The sequence below is a fragment of the Amblyomma americanum genome, chromosome 2, assembly GCF_052857255.1.
Source record: "Amblyomma americanum isolate KBUSLIRL-KWMA chromosome 2, ASM5285725v1, whole genome shotgun sequence".
Classification (NCBI taxonomy): Eukaryota; Metazoa; Arthropoda; class Arachnida; order Ixodida; family Ixodidae; genus Amblyomma; species Amblyomma americanum.
In genome coordinates this window covers 62,561,391-62,568,154 of record NC_135498.1, presented here as the reverse complement: position 1 = coordinate 62,568,154, position 6,764 = coordinate 62,561,391, and the positions used below count along the sequence as shown (strand labels likewise).

The following is a 6,764-nucleotide window of genomic DNA, read 5'->3' as shown; positions in this document are numbered from 1 at the left end:
AGAACCCCAGGTGGTCGAAATTTCCGGAGCCCTTCACTACGGCGTCTCTTATAGCCTGAGTCGCTTTGGGACGTTAAAACCCCATAAACCAAACCAAACCATAAGCCACATTACATGCCACCTCCCATACCACATACTCACTCAGCGCCAAACACAACAGGCAGACATCCTAATACGCATGGCTGTCACCTCCGCCCTACGTCGCCCACAGGCGGTTAGCACGAAACGTCACCTGGCTACTGGTACCCACAATAGAGTGATCGAATTAATAGAGGGTCAACGTACCGACCAATAATTTCGCCTGAGTCGCACGGAAAAAAGGACCATGCCTACTGCGACAGCTCCGTCTCAATCCACCCATTCACACCCCAATACGTCCTACGCCATACATGATTTTTCTGCGCACGCAGGATCGCATATATCAGAAGCCCCTACCACGCAATATGAGTGCTAGCCTCCATCAGGGCAGGCGGCAGGCTCGAGCAAGCTATTACACCAAAACATACAGCAACCGCTCCGATATCCTTTATGTAGACGCGGCAGAAAATTATAGACTAGGATTCTTCACGGCAGTCGCAGCCTATGAAGATGGCACTGTGGGGGCCGCCGCCGCTATCCGAACTAATTCACCTGCAGAGGCGGAAGGAGCAGCCATTGCACTTGTGCTGGCCCACTCCACTATTGACAAAAACATAACCGAAATTTGCACAGATTGCGAGGCCGCATACCGCCACTACCAAAGGGGCGTGGCGACGCCGGCCACACACCGTATTCTTGCCACAGCCACCTCTCTCGAGCGAACAGTTACTCTGTCGTGGATCCCTGGGCATGCCTCGATGCCCGGTAATGAGCGCGTTCATGCGCTGGCCCGAGAACTCTACTCTCGCACCCTGGACAATCAGGCACCAAACCCTGCGCAAGAGGCCCCATTGGTCCTTTATACATATCATCAAATCACCACATTCTACAAACTCAGCCGCATGACATTACCTCCACCTACTGTACCTTGTCGCCCTTATCCAGCGCCACATGGCGACAATTACAGACGGGCTGCTTTATTTCACCTTACCGTCTCTCGTGCTTTCACCCCACCTTTCCTCCTCATTGTAACATTTGTGGCGGGCCCAGATCCACACTTTACCACTACCGTTGGGAATGTCCTTCACCACAGGCAGTACCCCCCATCCCCAATCCCACTCATTCTTCCTGGGAGGCTGCTTTACGGACCGCTAGGCCCGCCGGCCAGAAATGGCTGGTGGACCGGGCTTTATGTGACGCAGAAGCCCGTGTACTCCGAGGCCAGCAGGAAACCATCCTGGAAGATTTTTGTCATCTAAGAAAAATTGTTTCCATCCATCTATCCTTGCAGACACTGGTCGTACGGCAGCCGCAGGTGTTTCAGAGCAATCACGAACCAACCTGTAATATGCAGAAGAACGGCGTTATCGACGTGTTGCTCGAGCCGCCGTCGCTGCCAAGTCTTATTATAGTGGTGTTACGACCTCTTGAGAAATAAGCCCAAATGTGAAACATACAAAATGCAAACAGTAAAGATTATTATCCAGGAGATTCTGATACAAAAATTAGCTGCGGTTCAACTACTGCTGAACCCAGTTAGAGAGCGAAAGCTGGGTGTATCGGGTAAGTAGACGCGGCTTGGCCTCTAACGTGGAGGGCGTTCCGCACATTGGATAGGCAACGCGCCCACCCTGGCAGGTGGCGATTAAATTAATGGTTGATCGCGAGAGGTTGGTCGCCCAATGAACGCTGCGGCTTATTGCTGTAGTTCCGCGTGTCTGCAACCCGCCGCGGTGGCTCAGTGGTTAGGGCGCTCGGCTACTGATCCGGAGTTCCCGGGTTCTAACCCGACCGCGGCGGCTGCGTTTTTATGGAGGAAGAACGCTCAGGCGCCCGTGTGCTGTGCGATGTAAGTGCACATTAAAGATCCCCAGGTGGTCGAAATTATTCCGGAGCTCTCCGCTACGGCGCCTATTGCTTCCTTTCTTCTTTCACTCCCTCCTTTATCCCTTTCCTTACGGCGCGGTTCAGGTGTCCAACGATATATGAGACAGATACTGCGCCATTTCCTTTCCCCCAAAAAAACAATTATTAAAATTATTATGTCTGCCAAAACGTTGTCCGCGCTAATGCTTGCAGCCCACATCTCTCTGCCCACCGCCACGTACCTCAAAGCGCGATTGAGGCTTCCATTGCCCCAGGGAGCCATTTATGCGCCTTCCTTTCCTCAACGGAGTCTAGAACGTTGTCAACGCCAACGCCAATGAACACAAAAGAACGCCGACGGTCTATACATTCAGTGCCGCGTCTCTGCTACAACATTGTGAATGCCAATGCATGCAGCGCACATAAGTCACTGCCGCCACGTAGCTTAAAGCGCGACTGAGATGTCCACCGTCACAAGGGGGCCAGCTATGCGCCTTTCCTTTTGTTTCGAAGAAAATTGAAGATTGGTTTTTCAAATTGGTCTTTGAAGAAAGGATGTGGCGCAGTAACTGTCTTACATGTATCGGTGGACGCCCGAACCGCTTTTAAGGAAAGAAAATGGCGTAGTAACTGTCTCACATATATCGGTCGACACCCGAACCGCGCCTTAAGGTGTTTTACCTCTGTCTCACTAGAAGGTTAAAACCGCAAGCACCGCGAAATCGTAACGAGGTAGCATAGTGAAGCTTTCGCTTCAAAACCGGAAGACGACATTGTTGTGCGCAGTCGTTCTATCGCCATTTTTACCCTGTGTTTAGAATGTAAACGAACACGGAGCCTCCACTGGCAAATTAAATGCCGGCACGTTACCCACGTAGTTAAAAACGTTTGCAATAAACAGGTAGCTGGTGTTGCTTGATGTCTGGCCATTTGTACTTTATGAGCAATGCTCTACGCAGTATCGTTTTTCTGTTCTCTCCAAAGAAATATGAAGTCTTCGAATCGGCTTGTTGTGCTCTTTCGGAAAGTTGTGTTGAAGAAACAAGACTGGGTGTTGAGGACACTTATTCCAACTTATTCCTGGTACTTCTGAATAAGGCTGCACAAAGCAGATACGCACAGAAATGGTACAGAAGCTTTTCTAGTAAGTGATTTAACGCATCATATTGTTCATCAGTGAAACCCATTATATTAGAAGGCACATGTAGAGGAATTGCAGGGTAAAGACGGAAGAATCACCAAATGTACGCGCAGATGAGAGAACTCGCATCCTTTTATTTGTTAGGGCAGCCCACTAGCTATTTTTTATATTGAGCATTCGTTATCGCCGTTCTAGATGATGGCCTTATCGCAGAGGATCAATTACGGAAAATTCTGAAAGCTTACTCGCCCTAAGAAAATAATACCTAATATCTTTCTCGTATGTCGAAATGATTTCAAGCGTAATAAAATTTTAATCAACACTGTTTAATTTAGGCTACCCTATCATACACAGTTCTTGCTTTCCCCTGACAGCAAGTATACAGTTGTGCTAATTGCAAAACACCCGCAAGGAAAGAATCTTAAGCACCAGGAAAAAAATAGAAACGTCTAAGTATAAATATATTTTTCTGGGAGTGCGTGAAATGAGTTTTACTGTATAGAAACTGTTTCTAATATCGACTCCTTGGCCAATAGAGCCACCTCGTGTTCATATTTGTTGCACTGCAGCTTAAGTGCTTGTAATATATCATAAAATTCTGCATATTTCATTCAGTCATTTGTGATAATCAGCCCACTGTCATAAATAAATCGGGCTTCTTCATTCCACGTCCACAGTGTTCACCAGCAATGGTTAAAACTTTCGCTTCGCTATCAGGCACTGATGGGCCATTTCGTTCCTGCGTGTCAGATTTAGAACTCGCTATCACTTTGGAACACACACCCTCAAGCGCACTAGAAACACCGCAACGCCCACATCATGGCACGCTTTTTCCAGCTAAAGCAGAACACGTGCACACATCCTTTTCATCTGTTATCCCTGCTAGCTGAGATGTTGCGCTAGATCCGTTGTTTTGACATTCTGTCGTTCTGGCTGACAGCTCCAAATGCAGGCACCAAGCGATGTGTCGCCTGGGGCTGGTAGTTTTTTCTATTTTTTCGAGCCGACACATGCTCACGGCAGTGTGCTGTGCATGGCTGCAAGCAATGCATGTCCTGTTCGCTGAAAAAAAGTTTCGTAATGACGCCGTAAAGTAACCTTTCAGCAAATTTAGCTGTTAGCTTTTTTATTTTGAATTCCTGATTTAGAAATTTATACGTTGTTGGCGCTTTTATAGTTGACATCTCCGGTTGTGTTAAATAAAGTGGGGCCCAGTTGAAAAAAAAAGGCTTTCACTGCACATGGGTTCATTTTAGACTGCTATTCGTTACGATGAAACACCACGCGCCGAATGCACCCACAACTTTATGCATTGTATTTTGCGGTTTTTTATTCAGTGTTGAATCGTCCAAAAATGAACACGTCCTATTCTTCTCCACATGAGTCATGTTGTTGTTCAATCCCGAAACGTAAAAAAATTTGTGAATTTGCTATAAAAGAAGCGCCGTGTGTTGTGGTGGCACCAGTGGGGAAGAAAACACCTTGAACGACCCCTTGCTTCTCGTGACTTGGAAATGGCGGCGATGAAGGCCTTTACACTAGTGCTGCTGCTTGGCCTGGCGATGGTGGTTTCCGGTGAGTGGGCACGAGTAGGCTAGTAATCAACTTTGCTTGTGAAACACTTTGCGAAAAGATCTTTCTTTATGCTCTTTACAAGGCGAAACGAAGAACTTTATTCCTGGACGCTCTAACATCATCTACATTAGAAAGCAGGAGGCTTTAGTCTCCAATACACAACTGCGCAAAGCATTTTGTCAAAGACAGCCGGTGCAGTAGCCTTTTATTTCTGTAAACCTGCGGGATTTTTGCGAGCAAATAATGGGGTCATAATTACGACATATTGATTCAGGTTCATAACCACTAACGGTGGTATAAATACCATACTTATTGGGCTCGGAAATAATTACAATAAAGGGAAATCACGCGACAGATCCACACACATTTCGTCTCTTTAGGCCTTCTAGATTTCCGTCACTTGCCAAGCTCATAAAAATTCGTTTTGTGCACTCGGGATTAGGTGAGAATTTTTAGCAACCTCATAAATGGTGCCAAATAGCAAAGGGTTAATATATTCCCTCCCCCTAACACATAGACACTTGATACAGGCCTCCCATACTCACAGAGCCGTGTTGATAATCCAACGCGTGGCACACTCTGCCAAAGAACATACTAGAAGAGAAGAAACTTTCTGCAAAAAAGGCAGAAAAGGCGCACTTTCCCCACAAATTGCAAGTCTACTCGCAGGTTTTGCTATTAATGTGCATAGTATGGAACTGATCTAGTCTCATGATGGCTACGCGCTCGTGATGGTGCTGTAGTCTCACGGTTCTTGATGCAAAAATAGATGTTTTGGCGGGTGATGTCCAACAAAAAGCCCTTTTGGTTGGAATCTCTCTGGGGATTTGTTGTTATAGCATAACAAATATACTTTTGCACATGGATTGACATTTACATTGGCCAATGGTTAACTTATTTTTCTACGCAGCTTCTCAGGGACCAGGAGGTCGCGGACCTCCTGGAAGAAGTGGACCTCCAGGCCTTGGTTTCCCACCCCCGGTAGGGCGCCCTACTTTTACAATCTTCTCTAACAAAAGAAAACATGGTGATAAAAATATACCATGACTAGAATTAGAAAAGTAACCATGAAGTCCGACATGGTAGATAGTACCACATTGGGGCAAAGGTAAGCTTCGGTCTTGCATCGAGCGAATAGCTTTGAGAAACTACTAGCGATGTCCTGGAGTTTAAAGAAAAGGGTTAGTTTTTTAGTTTGCATTGTTACTCATTAAGTTAACACTAATTAAATTACAGTGCAGTGTAATGAAGCAATTCCATACGAGCTGCGAATACTTCGGGAATTTATGCTTTTTTTGCATAATCAATTGCTTCTGACGCGTCTTCTTTTTCGCAGCCTCGCGGGCCGCCGTTCAGACCACCGTGCCGCAACGAAACTGGAGGGTCGTCCAACACAACAGGGACGGCCAATTCGACGGAGAGCTCGTCTGGTTAATGCCCGCATCAGCGACCAGTGCTTATATTGCGCGGTCATTGTGAATTCTCTTACAAAAGCATATAGTGCTTTTCTGAGAACAATAAAAAAATCGAGTTGCACGATCCGCAACACAATCCGATCTATTCATACTCCTCTTGACTTGCCGTTCCAAAGTCGGTAGCACAAAACTATGACGAGAATATCACTGCCTCTTATCTAACTGATGTCAGGACGGCGCGAAAAGGACAAGGACAAAAGAGGCACAAGAACATAACAGGACAGGCGCCAACCGCCTGCGCTTCAAGCAGAAGGAAACCACTCGTGACTGGCAGATGGATACGGCAATAAGATTGGAACATGCAGTGACAGTGTCGGAGCGGAAACTTGTTCTGCTTGAAACGGAAAATTGTTCCTGTTGAGGTGCAAGCCCTCATCGGCATTCTGCAGCCATCTTGGGGCCACATCAGGCGCATTTGCAAGATACTCAAGTCAGAATACTGGAGGCAGGTCCGCATGTTCCATGACTGGGCACGCGCGTCCTTCTGTTGCTTGGAATAGACCCGACAAAAGAGCACAGGCGGTTGGCGCCTGTCCTGTTGTGTTCTTGTGCCTCTTTTGTCCTTGTTCTTTTCGCGCCGTCCTGACATCATCTAGAAGCTATGCACCAACTAGCCCAAACCAAAGTAC

The 6,764-nt window shown here is 46.9% G+C and overlaps 1 long non-coding RNA gene across 1 annotated transcript; it reads left to right on the top strand.

Annotated features, from left to right (window-relative positions):
• Positions 1 to 4,558: 4,558 nt before the first annotated feature.
• On the top strand, positions 4,559 to 6,216 carry LOC144118622 (uncharacterized). The gene is made up of 3 exons (XR_013312077.1): positions 4,559 to 4,660; positions 5,571 to 5,641; positions 5,997 to 6,216. It is a non-coding gene; the product is annotated as an uncharacterized LOC144118622 (long non-coding RNA).
• Positions 6,217 to 6,764: the final 548 nt, after the last annotated feature.